The sequence below is a fragment of the Littorina saxatilis genome, linkage group LG4 (genome assembly GCF_037325665.1).
Source record: "Littorina saxatilis isolate snail1 linkage group LG4, US_GU_Lsax_2.0, whole genome shotgun sequence".
NCBI lineage: Eukaryota > Metazoa > Mollusca > Gastropoda > Littorinimorpha > Littorinidae > Littorina > Littorina saxatilis.
The window spans coordinates 10,010,096-10,024,040 of record NC_090248.1 but is presented as its reverse complement, the minus strand read 5'-3'; the positions used below and the strand labels follow the sequence as shown (position 1 = coordinate 10,024,040).

Below are 13,945 nucleotides of genomic sequence, written 5' to 3'. Positions count from 1 at the left end.
GGGTGACCAACCTTAACCCAACCTTAAGTCACCCTTTTGAAAAGGGGGATTTAAGGTCACCAGATATATATAAAAAATGTGTCCAGGCTTAAAAAGAATGTTGTAGCTTTCTGTAGGGAGTTTGGTGGCTAAAATTAATTATCATTTATCATTAGTTAGAAAAGGGGGTTTTACAGAGAAAAACCTGCCTACAAGATTGAAAGTAAGAGCAGCTAATAAACAACTTAGCAAACATTGCTCTAGAATGCCCCTTTAAAGGTACAGATCGGCCCACTTTGATCTAACAGAAAATATATCAAATAATTCATTTTCATTTTTTCATTTCATTTTCATTACTTTATTGGATATTTATCAATGAAAAATTGTAAGTAAATCACCACAAATACATACTTTCAAGGTTGATTATTTATTGACAGAAGACTTTTCATTTCATTTTCATTACTTTATTGGATATTTATCAATGAAATTGTAAGTAAATCACCACAAATACATACTTTCAAGGTTGATTATTTATTGACAGAAGACTTATTTACAAAAATAAAAAAACTGCAGATATATGATTTGTCATGGTGGCCCTAAGGTTTTTTGAACATATAAGGGGGTTTGGGGTGACCATTAAGGTTGGGTTAAGGTTGGTCACTGTCATTGTATGCCTGCATTATTAGTTGTCAGTAATTATTACATGTGCTGATTGTTCTCTTTGCCTGCGCGCGTATAGTATGTTGGTTATGTTTGGTCATAGTATGTTTGTTTATGTTTGGTCGTTATCTTGCCTGTGCGTGTATTGTATGTTTGGTCGCTTTCTTTGCCTGTGCATGTATAGTTTGTTGGTTATGTTTGGTCGGTTTCTTTGCCTGTGCGTGTATAGTATGCTTGGTCGATGTATGTATTGTAAAGCGCTAAGAGTAGACATTTTTCTAGAATAGCGCTATAAAAGTTTGCATTATTATTATTATTATTATTATTATTATATGTTCAAAAAACCTTAGGGCCACCATGACAAATCATATATCTGCAGTTTTTTTATTTTTGTAAATAAGTCTTCTGTCAATAAATAATCAACCTTGAAAGTATGTATTTGTGGTGATTGCTGGGAAATTCGGGTCGTTTCCTCCCAGTGGAAAGCTAGCAGCAACGGAGTTGCGCTACCCAGGTGTCTGCGTGTTTAGGTGTATTCAGCCACCTGCACTTATGGCAGAATGATCAAGGTCTTTTACGTGCCATTGTGATGACACGGGGGTGGGACATGGCTTCCGTCTCTGGGTCTGCACATAAAGTTGACCCGTGTCCATCCCGGCCCGAATTCGAACCTGCGACCTTCCGATCACAAGTCCAGTGCTCTACGAACTGAGCTACCGGTAATTGTCCAGGTTTAAAATAATGTTAGCTTTCAGTGGTGAGCTTGGTGGCTAAAAATAATTATGTTTCACGGAAGGCAGTATCGTCCCTCCGTTGACATCAATCAACTGATGCAACATTTTGTCATATATCGTTTTGGCTAAATTAGGTGAGTCTGAATTTGTTGCATAAATGATTTTATGTGAACTTGCGAACATAAACCTACCTACAAGATTGAAAGTATGAACCGTTTAGATTTTTAAAACATACCAACAAGAGAGTTTACATTTGTTGTTCACTGCACCCAAAAGAACTTCCTCTATAATGTTTGTATTCTTATTCCTAACACTGCATATTTGTAACATAATTTATGAAATTTTCTTTAACTTTCAAATTGAAACCAATGAAATCTTAACAAGGCCGAAGTGAAGAAGGAAATCATTTGTTATAGGTGAAGAGATATATATGCAGTAATCTACGCCCTTTTAGACGGTCATCCATCCGCATCTTAGCCCCCTCGCTGCTTAACTTGGGTGTTATAACGGGAACAGATCCATGAGACCATGAATAGCCTGGTAATGCTGAAAAAAGTCTTTATTCCAGACAAGAAAAAAAACCGACTGGTATATGATTATGAAACGCATCATTGACAGAATTATGATTGAACTCAACAGTATGTGTTTTTGGACAACCTAATACAGAATAGCCAACTTGCACAATACCCCGCTTCAATAGCTCTCGAGTGTGAAAGAGAAGGAAAGTTCACTTCGCTGCGGGCAAACGTTTTGCTCTCACAAGCACTGGTGTTTTCTGGCTTGTGTGAAATAAATGTTTTAAAAAAAAACTCGATTGCCTTTTCTTTTTGCATGGGCTATGCTTGGGTGCTTTGAACGAACTTTCGAATTATTCTCGCGGCTATCATTGCTGCAGCACACTTTTCACATTGAAAATTCACAATTTTATGAAAATTATGAATTGTCAAGGCGAAGTGTCTGCAAACTCTCACTGAGCTATCCGGACATGCCCCCATTTTGCGGCAGATCTCGCAAGGCCATGAAAGTTATGGCAGATTTATCGCGCGATTTGGCGGTGCAGGCCGATAGTGCAAGTCGCCTATTGTCATAAAAGGGAAAAGGGGGCTTTAAAGCAACAATCGGATGACTTAGATACACGATAAAGTGCTGTTCACATGGAAGACTTGCAACCAACTTGTGACCAACTTTCAAGCGATTTTAGTCGGCGGCAAGTCAAATCAAAATCTCTGCCCATGTGAACAGCACAACCTCGCAAACTAGGGATGACTCGGTCCTGTCGGGATAATATTCAGTACGTTTAAACCCGACGGGATGAAACTTATCATGGATCACCTTTAGACACCCTATTACAATTTACATGTATTGAGAAAATATGGTAATTATTGTTGTTGTTTTATTTTTCTGTCATTTGTGTGGTAGCACTGTTAATGTCACTGGAATTTCAAATGCAAGCATTAATTGTTTGTTTGTTTGCTTAACGCCCAGCCGACCACGAAGGGCCATATCAGGGCGGTGCTGCTTTGACATATAACGTGCGCCACACACAAGACAGAAGTCGCAGCACAGGCTTCATGTCTCACCCAGTCACATTATTCTGACACCGGACCAACCAGTCCTAGCACTAACCCCATAATGCCAGACGCCAGGCGGAGCAGCCACTAGATTGCCAATTTTAAAGTCTTAGGTATGACCCGGCCGGGGTTTGAACCCACGACTTCCCGATCACGGGGCGGACGCCTTACCACTAGGCTAACCGTGCTGGTCAAGCATTAATAAATTTACAGTAACAAAACTAACATGCAACACAATCTATGTTCGCAGTCAGAAACATGCAACACAATCTATGTTCACAGTCAGAAACATGCAACACAATCTATGTTCACAGTCAGAAACATGCAACAAAGTTGTACAAATATTTATCATTTTATTGACACTCAAGGAAACTTTAGAATGTTCATTTAAAGAACTCAAACAATTGTAACTGTAGCTTAAAGAAATTAACAATAACTACAAGAAGAGCAAACGCTCGATCGAGTCACTTTCGCAGTTCTGAATATTATATGAGGCATCAGATGGACAGGAAGAAATTGCTATTCACAACACAATGAGTCACGTTCACAAAAAATTTGAGCCCGGTCACTTTTATAGTTTCCGAGAAAAGCCCAACGTTAAGTTGTGTGTTGCCGAACAGAAAAGGCTAGTTATCTCCCTTGTTTTTCTGATAACGTTCGTAAAAGGCTACAGATGTAAATACTTTGATGTAAAGAATAATCCTACAAAGTTTCAATCACATCCGATGAACTTTGTCAAAGATATAAAATGTCTAATTTTTCCTTTGACGCTGACCTGTGACCTTGAAAAAGGTCAAAGGTCAACGAAACCATCGTTAAAGTGTAGAGGTCATTGGAGGTCACGACTAAACAAAATATGAGCCCGATCGCTTTGATAGTTTCCGAGAAAAGTCCAACGTTAAGGTGGTGTCTACGGCCGGCCGGCCGGCCGGACAGACTAACACTGACCGATTACATTTGTTTTGTTTGTTTGTTTGTTTATTTGTTGCTTAACGTCCAGCCGACTACGCAGAGCCATATCAGGACGAGGAAGGGGGGGATGAAGGGGGCCACTTGTCAAGCGATTCCTGTTTACAAATGCACTAACCCATTACTTGTGTCCCAGCAGGCTTTAGTAAAACTAAATTAATACCTACTGGAAGATTACCAGTTTCCAGTATGTTAAAATAGGCTTAACCTATCTACTGCTGGACTTACATCAGAACACTAACAGATTAAACTATACATGAATCGCGAGACAAGCGGCAAGAGAAGAGATTTTTGGAAAAAATACAGGTGAATGAGCAAGAAGGCAGAAAAAAGAAAAGAATTCATGAAGAAAAAGAGAGCATGACAGGAAAGAGGAACCAAAAATCTACCTAACAGCAAACTAGAAAGCTCCTGCGGTTCCAAAAACAGAAGGGGCCTTTAATTTCATAACCGCAGTGCCCCACTGCGGGAGATAAACGAAGTGAAGAAAAATTGAGAAACAATAAGTTAATAACCCAAACGATTTTGCACAGAAATACATACACAAAAGCAAGCAATATTAAGACATATGGCGTATAAAAGACGACATATATAAAATCAATACTGTGAGGAAATCTAAACAAGATACTAAATAGTAGTTTTTGACATTCATAAAAAAGCATGCTATTCATACCTGTCAAGTCCTACGCATTCTGCGTAATTCTTACGGTTTTTCGGTGTTTTTTGGGTCCTACGTCGTATACCTCAAACCATACGCATTTTCAGCCTTTTTTTTTTATTTATTTTTAAAAAAAAAAATTTATTTATTTATTTTAAATTTTTTTTGCTGGCATGGACTGCCGTTCATTCATTTCTGAGGAGGAGCTTGCACCAGCAACACAACAGAAGTTCTGGCATGATGTGCGCCAGTTCTACGTGGCCTGTGTGAGGAAAATGTTGAATAAATTTCCATTTGGCAGTGAAACCCTGCAACACCTTTAAGTGCTGGATCACAGTCTGGGAGCTGACACACTGACTGCCTTCTTGCAGGTCAAAATTAACTCTGATGCATGCTGCCATGATTTTAAGGTGACTGGCAGCATGATTGACAAAGCAAAGATTTACACAGATTTCTTTCTTTCTTTCTTTATTTGGTGTTTTAAACGTCGTTTTCAACCACGAAAGTTATATCGCGACAGGGGAAAGGGGGGAGATGGGATAGGGGAAAGGGGGGAGATGGGATAGAGCCACTTGTTAAGTGTTTCTTGTTCACAAAAGCACTAATCAAAAAATTGCTCCAGGGGCTTGCAACGTAGTACAATATATGACCTCACTGGGAGAATGCAAGTTTCCAGTACAAAAGACTAAACATTTCTTACATACTGCTTGACTAAAATCTTTACAAACATTGACTATATTCTATACAAGAAACACTTAACAAGGGTAAAAGGAGGAACAGAATCCGTTAGTCGCCTCTTACGACATGCGGGGTGCAGAGAAATAAGGATGTGGAAAAGAAGACTTTTGGTAAGTGAAATAAAGGTGATGGGTCCAGTCAGGTAGAAATAAGACAACAAGAAAAGAATTGGAAAACTGCAGGGAATAGTGTGTTCTTGGAAGGAAATATAGGTGAAAGGACTGGTAAGGCAGAAATAAGACAAAAGAAGAGAAGTAAAGGGGTGGGGTAGCTTGGTAAAAACACTCCCGCCGCGTGAAGGCGACCCCATGGGAGCATTTGCACAGATGAATACAACTAAGAACACAAGTGACAAGTGACAACAAAAATGAACGAACAAGAGTGCAGTGTAAATGTATTACATGTAGTGGTAAATAAAGAGCAGTTTGTGCAGAAAGGAATTTATGTGTTTTACTTTTAGTTTGCGAAAAACAATCTGATTGGTTTAGTGTGTATGCGTGAGAAGTTGAATTTGTGTGTTTAACCACATCCTGATCCACGCATTAACTATGGTTTTTGATCCCCAACTATGGTTTCTTATGCCATTTACTATGGTCAGAGGCCAAAAGTACTTGACAGGTATGTGCAATTGCAGAAAATATTCATAGAATTAAAAGGCATACAATCGCAAATGTTCTGTATCCTTGTTCGTGAATGTCTGCGAGCATGAGAACCGTCCGGTCCCTCGCTTTACTCTGTCCCTTGACTAATTACTGTCTCACAGTCACAGTCCCTTTCTTTGACTTAGTCTCTCAACCTCTCTCTGATTTGATTCGTTGATATTTGATAACTTGATTTAACATAGAATGGCTCTGTGTGCGTAATTTTAACCATTACTTAAACCAATGTTCACTTTGAGTAGCTGAGACGTGAACTGCATATACCGTAAACAACACACACTAGGGGTAACCAGCCAGGAAAATTCAGTAGCAGTCAGACTGTTGTGCTTGCGACCAAAGCCTACGGACAACTGAATATCACACGCACTGAAAAATGTGATGTCTCCTTCACAGTCTAACACACACACACATACCGTAAAATCCCTAGAATAGGCCCACCCCCCCTGTGCACAGATTTAGGGCAAAATTGGGGGGTGGGCGTTTGCTAGGGATAGACCCCTTTGCACAAAGTAAGTTTTGTGCTCAATCGTGTAATTGAGTGAATACAAACCCCGAAAGCATGTAAGTTAGGTCGTGTGAGTAGAAGTGAAGGAAAAAAGAAAGAAAAATTACTTTGAGGCAAAGAAGGCCAACCGAGAGAGAGAGAGAGAGAGAGAGAGAGAGAGAGAGAGAGAGAGAGCGAGAGAGAGAGAGAGAGAGAGAGAAAAGGACTGGCTCTTCTGAAAACAACCCAAGCATAGTCATTTATATAAATTTATAAAGTAAAAAGAAAATCACCAGACCTTTGCAAGGACAAACAATAACAACACAATTCCGGGAAAAAGAAACTTGATGAAATGTCGAAATGTCAACACCAATGAAGCCCTTTCTTTCTGTACAAGGAAGAAATTACACGATCGTCTTTGGAAATGAAACGTTAACTGAACTTGGATTTTGTCTTCAAAAGGCCCAATCTTTCTGAGAAAGAAAAACCCACAAACTTAGGGAAAAAAAGAGAAGAGAAACTCAAAAAAACATGAACGATGGGTGGGAGTGAGGAGAGGGGACAAAGAATAAGAAAAAAGGAAAGAAACACGAAAAGGTAAAGAAGGGGAAAAAGATGACTTTTAGAACAGGCTGCACAAATCCTAGTGAAAGTGAGCCTATAGTCTCTTTGAAAAAAGCAGGGTGGGCGTTTGCTAGGTAGTTACCCCTGTGCACAACTTTTGGCCCAAAGTGGGGGGTGGGCGTTTGCTAGATGGTGGGCTTATGCTAGGGATTTTACGGTAATATATCCTTACAAACTTGTATGTATACTTGTGCCCATACACACCTATACTGTAATAGTCATATCCTTACAAACTTGTACATTCTTGCGACTGTACATATATACCGTATTTGACGGACTACAAGACGCGACTTTTTTTCAAAAAAAATCGCATTGCGGCTTATAAAAAGATGCGGCTAAAACGTTACCTAAACTTGAATAGCATTCACCTAATGGAAGTCGCCGCGGATTTTCATTTCGCTCGATTAGCGATTACCGGTACTTTATTAGCTCTCTACTCAAGACTCGGCCCTTTTCTCTTTCTTTCGCGAATCTTCGTTTGTCAACAAGTCGTCGTGACAAGATACCGTACAGAGAAACATTGGATGTATCAGGATCTCGCGCGTGCGCGAGATTTCGTTTTTTTGTGTCTTGCGATAGTTGGAGGAGCGAGAGCCGCCATGTTGTGTTTTCGTCCGCTCGAAATGTGCGCAAAAGTTGTAAATCATCCCAAAAAAGCTTATTCCGGGCGGGACTACATGTGTGTGTTGGTTACAAATTGTGTGTGTGATATTTTTCTTCAAACTTTTTCACTTTTCTTCTTTGTTTCACTTGTTTATTCTCCGAGCCGATTTTGCCAAATACTGTAATTTTTGTTTGCCTGGTTGTTTTGATTGATTGACACGATCTGATTATTTTTTTTTCGACGGCGGCTAATATAGTGACGTGGCCTATACGTGGCTCGTCCCAATTTTTTTGTTAAAAGTCGGGGGTGCGGCTTATAAAACGGTGCGTCTTGTAATCCGTCAAATACGGTACACATATAATTATACACAAACTTGTACATATTTGTGACTATATACTCATAATATCATATCCTCACAAACTTGACCATTGGTCCGGACGTTTGTCCCATTCACTTATCCATGAAATGAATGCGAGCTTCTGGATATATGGCCAATGAAAATTCTTCAAAAGGTTTCAAACATTGAGCCCTGGTTTTTCTGAGTGTTGTTCGCTCATTGAACACTTTGGTTTTAACCAACTTCACCAATTTGTCTTTGGAGAAATGTCTTCCAGAAAAAATAGTGTGCAATTGTAAAAAGTTCAGTACACAATCTTTACCTGGCAATTTACCCTTTGTGCCTGTCCCTTTAGCAGTAAAAAAAGACTTGAAAATAAGAGGAAACTGATTCAGTGTCAGCAGATGTCCAAACAACATAGTCTCTTTTCTTTTTCAATGAACCCTGAGCAGAAGAGGGCTGAGCACCAGTCTGACTAGAGTCCTGAGCAACAGTCTGACTAGAGTCCTGAGCAGAAGAGGGCTGAGCACTAGTCTGACTAGAGTCCTGAGCAGAAGAGTCCTGAGCACCAGTCTGACTAGAGTCCTGAGCACCAGTCTGACTAGAGTCCTGAGCACCAGTCTGACTAGAGTCCTGAGCAACAGTCTGACTAGAGTCCTGAGCACCAGTCTGACTAGAGTCCTGAGCAACAGTCTGACTAGAGTCCTGAGCAACAGTCTGACTTTCTTTCTTTATTTGGTGTTTAATGTCGTTTTCAACCACGAAGGTTATATCGCGACGAGGGAAAGGGGGAGATGGAATAGGGGAAAGGGGGGAGATGGGATAGAGCCACTTGTTAAGTGTTTCTTGTTCACAAAAGCACTAATCAAAAAATTGCTCCAGGGGCTTGCAACGTAGTACAATATATGACCTTACTGGGAGAATGCAAGTTTCCAGTACAAAGGACTAAACATTTCTTACATACTGCTTGACTAAAATCTTTACAAACATTGACTATATTCTATACAAGAACCACTTAACAAGGGTTAAAGGAGAAACAGAATCCGTTAGTCGCCTCATACGACATGCGGGGTGCAGAGAAATAAGGATGTGGAAAAGAAGACTTTTGGTAAGTGAAATAAAGGTGATGGATCCAGTCAGGTAGAAAATAATAAGACAACAAGAAAAGAATTGGAAAACTGCAGGGAATAGTAGGGAGAGTTTTCTTGGAAGGAAATATAGGTGAAAGGACTGGTAAGGCAGAAATAAGACAAAAGAAGAGAAGAAACAGAACCGTTAGTCGCCTCTTACGACATGCTGGGTAGCATCGGGTAAATTCTTTCTGGTCCCAACCAATATGGGACTCCCCCTAACCCGCGGGGGGTACCAGTCTGACTAGAGTCCTGAGCAGAAGAGGGCTGAGCACCAGTCTGACTAGAGTCCTGAGCCCTTCTTACTGAAAAAAACCATGACACCCTCCACACATCACACGTTTTTCAACTCCCTGGTTGCGCTCACATATGAACTTGCCTTCTTTTGGCAGCGTCCGATTTGTGTCCAAAATTCCGTCTTTGCGAATAGCTGCAAAAGCACTATCCCGTTCTTGTCCACAGGGAAGTTTTAATGCAGCTTGAACTGCTTCTTTTTTTCTTTATTTGGTGTTTAATGTCGTTTTCAACCATTCAAGGTTATATCGCGACGGGGAAAGGGGGGAGATGGGATAGGGGAAAGGGGGGAGATGGGATAGAGCCACTTGTTGTTTCTTGTTCACAAAAGCACTAATCAAAAAATTGCTCCAGGGGCTTGCAACGTAGTACAATATATGACCTTACTAGGAGAATGCAAGTTTCCAGTACAAAGGACTTAACATTTCTTATTTACTGCTTGACTAAAATCTTTACAAACATTGACTATATTCTATACAAGAAACACTTAACAAGGGTAAAAGGAGAAACAGAATCCGTTAGTCGCCTCTTACGACATGCGGGGGGCAAAGAAATAAGGATGTGGAAAAGAAGACTTTTGGTAAGTGAAATAAAGGTGATGGATCCAGTCAGGTAGAAATAAGACAACAAGAAAGGAATCGGAAATCTGCAGGGAATAGTAGGGAGAGTTTTCTTGGAAGGAAATATAGGTGAAAGGACTGGTAAGGCAGAAATAAGACAAAAGAAGAGAAGTAAAGGGGTGGGGTAGCTTAGTGGAAACACTCCCGCCGCGTGAAGGCGACCCCATGGGAGCAACTGCTTCTTCATCAGAATGTTTACGTAGTAAATGTCTTCTCAGATGGCTGTCAAAATCTCCACAGTAAACACAGATTTCCCTGAAGAAGTTCACTTCGAAGTAGAAGTTGCTCCTTTTTCACTGACTGTTGAAGTAGAAGTTGCTCCTTTTTCACTGACTGTTGAAGTAGAAGTTGCTCCTTTTTCACCGGCTGTTGAAGTAGAAGTTGCTCCTTTTTCACCGACTGTTGAAGTTGCTCCTTTTTCACCGACTGTTGAAGTGGAAGTTGCTCGATCCTTTCCCACCAACTGTTGAAGTATAAGTTGGTCCTTTTTCACCGACTGTTAAAGTAGAAGTTGCTCCTTTCCCATCGACTGTTGGAGTAGAAGTTGCTCCTTTCCCACCGACTGTTGAACAGAACACAACATTGATGTAAAAAAAAGATATAGAAGGGATCCGAGTCCCTTCGAAAGATTATGCCAATATGTATGTGCATGCTGGGTATCTGCTTTGACCAGTCTAATCGTACCGTGAAGCAGGATCTTTTTCACATGCATATATATGATGCACACGTCGAGAATAGGCACGAAGAGTCTTACATAAGTCGACCCTGGATAGACTGAAACATCATCCACCCTACTTTCGAAGGGACTCAAACCCTTAACTTAACTTTGTTTGCTCACCGCCCAGTCCACCCTTCGGTTATCTCAGGGCAGTGCTGCTTTGACATTTAATGTGCGCCACACACAAGACAGATGTCGCAGCACAGGCTTCATCTCACCCAGTCACATTATTCTGACACCGGGCTAACCAGTGGACTCAAACCCAGCCAGGCATGTACTATGTAGAGCAGCAAAATGTCGCCTAGACGACAATTTGCCGCAACAATGAACATAATTATGCTGACTTTGTCACAGAATAAGGCTGTCGGTTGAACTTTGAAGGCTGTTGGTATTTATTCATGCATAGTGTGTGTTATTCTTTTTTAAAAACCGTTATGGTTTTATTTTCAAGATGGGTGCAAAAAATGAGCAACTGATTGTCTGGCTATCTGACTGACTAGAAGAAGAAGAAAACAAGCATTGTCCGAGTGTGCGGGCAATATACCACCACCTGCTGCATAGATTTTCTCCATTTATTCCCTAACATTTAAAATTAAAAAGTCAATAATGAAAATAAGAAACACATACAGACAGTTTGAGCTATCAGTAAACTGCCGTGGGATGTTTGTTTGTTTGTTTGTTCGTTCATGGGCTGAAACTCCCCCGGCTTTTTATTTACGTGTATGACCGTTTTTACCCCGCCATTTAGGCAGCCATACGCCGCTTTCGGAGGAAGCATGCTGGGTATTTTCGTGTTTCTATAACCCACCGAACTCTGACATGGATTACAGGATCTTTTTCGTGCGCACATGGTCTTGTGCTTGCGTGTACACACGGGGGGTGTTTGGACACCGAGGAGTGTCTGCACACAAAGTTGACTCTGAGAAATAAATATCTCGCCGAACGTGGGGACGAACTTACGCTGACAGCGGCCAACTGGATACAAATCCAGCGCGCTACCGACTGAGCTACATCCCCGCCCCACTGCCGTGGGATAACATAGGATAGCCAAGCCCCATCTTTGAGAAAATTGATAGCAATCACGAGCCGTCACTTACGCAAATTACGCTATTTATGCACTTGGTATTCGGTCCTGGAACTGGTACTACAAGAAATATATCACAGTCGGATATCCGATCGGATATCACTTCTATTCAGTAATCCAAAATCAATTCTGGTCAGTCCAATTGTTGACATGAGCTAAAGCAGGGCAACAATTTTCCGCTCAACACAGGCACAGTACAAACAGATTATTTATACACAAAAAAGTCATACTGTATCATGCAGGGCCGGACTAGGCTAAGAGGAGTGGGGGGGGGGGGGGGGGGGGTTTGCCAGTGGTGGCTAGGGGGAACATCCCCTTGGCGGGGGTGAGGGGGCAAAGCCCCCTGAAGCTGATGGGTAGGTTATATTCTGAGATAGGAAAATGGTCGCTCCTTGCATGAAACGGCATAAAATAAACAATAATAAAAAATGTTTTAAATAAGTGAGGTACATGATTAGGCTGGGGGGGGGGGGGGTTGCGCAACCCCCATAACCCCCCCCCCCCCCCCGGTAGTCTGGCCCTGCCATGCATGTGAAACCTGGCAATGTTATTTGTCTTTGAAAAAAATACCTTCATTTGAAGAGGACACCTTTCCTTTTGTAGGGGGTGGTTGTACAAGTGGCAAAATTGAGTACACGGTAGATACAGAGTTTTCCGTGTCTGGTCGGTATGAGGCATCCTGTCAAACAATTTAAATACAAACCGGCATGAAAATCCCACAAATGTATTATAATTTTGGTTTCTTTCAATACTTACCCTGTGGGTATTACATATGCATTATCCTAATATGATGCCATAATTGCTAGCACGAAAAATATGATAAACATTTATGTCTAAACCAATATTTATCCTGCCAGATAAATCTATACCTAAAGGTACATCTTTTTATTGGCTTATTGGAATCCTCACGTTGGAAAATGTCTGCGACCATTTTTGTTATGTCTCAAAAGTATTTATAAGCGCTGTACGATCCAACAATCTTCCGATCGTGTACGTCGGAAGTGACCTTTAAACTTTTAAATCGAAATTCGCCTGACCGTCGGCTCGACCACAGGCAAGGCAGGCGTTAGCTTTGGGGATTGGTTTGGTATACAGAGAGAGCCTCTCTCTCAGTGCTGGGCCAGTCGCTATTATAGAATACTGATGGGCCGGTCGATGGAACGTGCTGTGCGTTGAGCTGTGATTGTCGCGGAGGGTATGAATGACACCGCTTTCATTATCTGTACGATAGCTACCCATTGCCTAAAATTTGAAATACGGGCTTAGTTATTTACTTAGAAGTGTGCATTTTTCTTGGGTTGATAGTGTGGTTGTGCACAAGCTGTTTGGTCTACTGTTGGGGGTAGAACGCCAGTTTCTAAATATGTGATGGTCTCCCCGACTGCATAGCAAGTAATAGCATACAGAGTGCTCACCAATGCAGTTTCAGTGCCAGTAGGGGGTTCGCTGTTACTATACGATCATTCTGTGAACTACACAAGTTATGAACATGTGCTGTTTGGCCAAGAAGTGGCGTATTTAGTACATATGGGCGTGAATACTGGGTTTTCTTTCTAGTGCAGTAGTGGTGGAATGCTAGCTTCCTGGAGATTAAAACTTGGGTGGAATATAGTTAGGAAGGAAGGTTGGGATTCAGATCGGCTAAAAATAAACATGGCAAAAATTGCTCTGGACTGGCCCTTTAATCAACAGTTGTATATTATTGATTTCGGGGATATAACAGTTACAAAACTACATATTCAGGTTCGGATTTCAAATCCCCATTGATCTCCTCTCCGTATTCCAATGAAACAAGAAGAGCAAACGCTCGATCGAGTCACTTTCGCAGTTCTGAATATTATATGAGGCATCAGATGGACAGGAAGAAATTGCTATTCACAACACAATGAGTCACGTTCACATAAAATTTGAGCCCGGTCACTTTTATAGTTTCCGAGAAAAGCCCAACGTTAAGTTGTGTGTTGCCGAACAGAAAAAGGCTAGTTATCTCCCTTGTTTTTCTGATAACGTTCGTAAAAGGCTACAGATGTAAATACTTTGATGTAAAGAATAATCCTACAAAGTTTCAATCACATCCGATGA

General features: G+C 41.0%; 1 protein-coding gene and 1 long non-coding RNA gene across 2 annotated transcripts in view; both read right to left on the bottom strand.

Annotated features, from left to right (window-relative positions):
• The window catches only part of LOC138963928 (receptor-type tyrosine-protein phosphatase mu-like), a 500,599-nt gene that overhangs the window by 341,430 nt on the left and 145,224 nt on the right, over positions 1–13,945 (bottom strand). The window lies entirely within an intron of this gene.
• Positions 3,278–12,508, bottom strand: LOC138963936 (uncharacterized). The gene is made up of 2 exons (XR_011454965.1): positions 12,434–12,508; positions 3,278–10,623 (listed from the first exon to the last, which is right to left on the bottom strand). It is a non-coding gene; the product is annotated as an uncharacterized lncRNA (long non-coding RNA).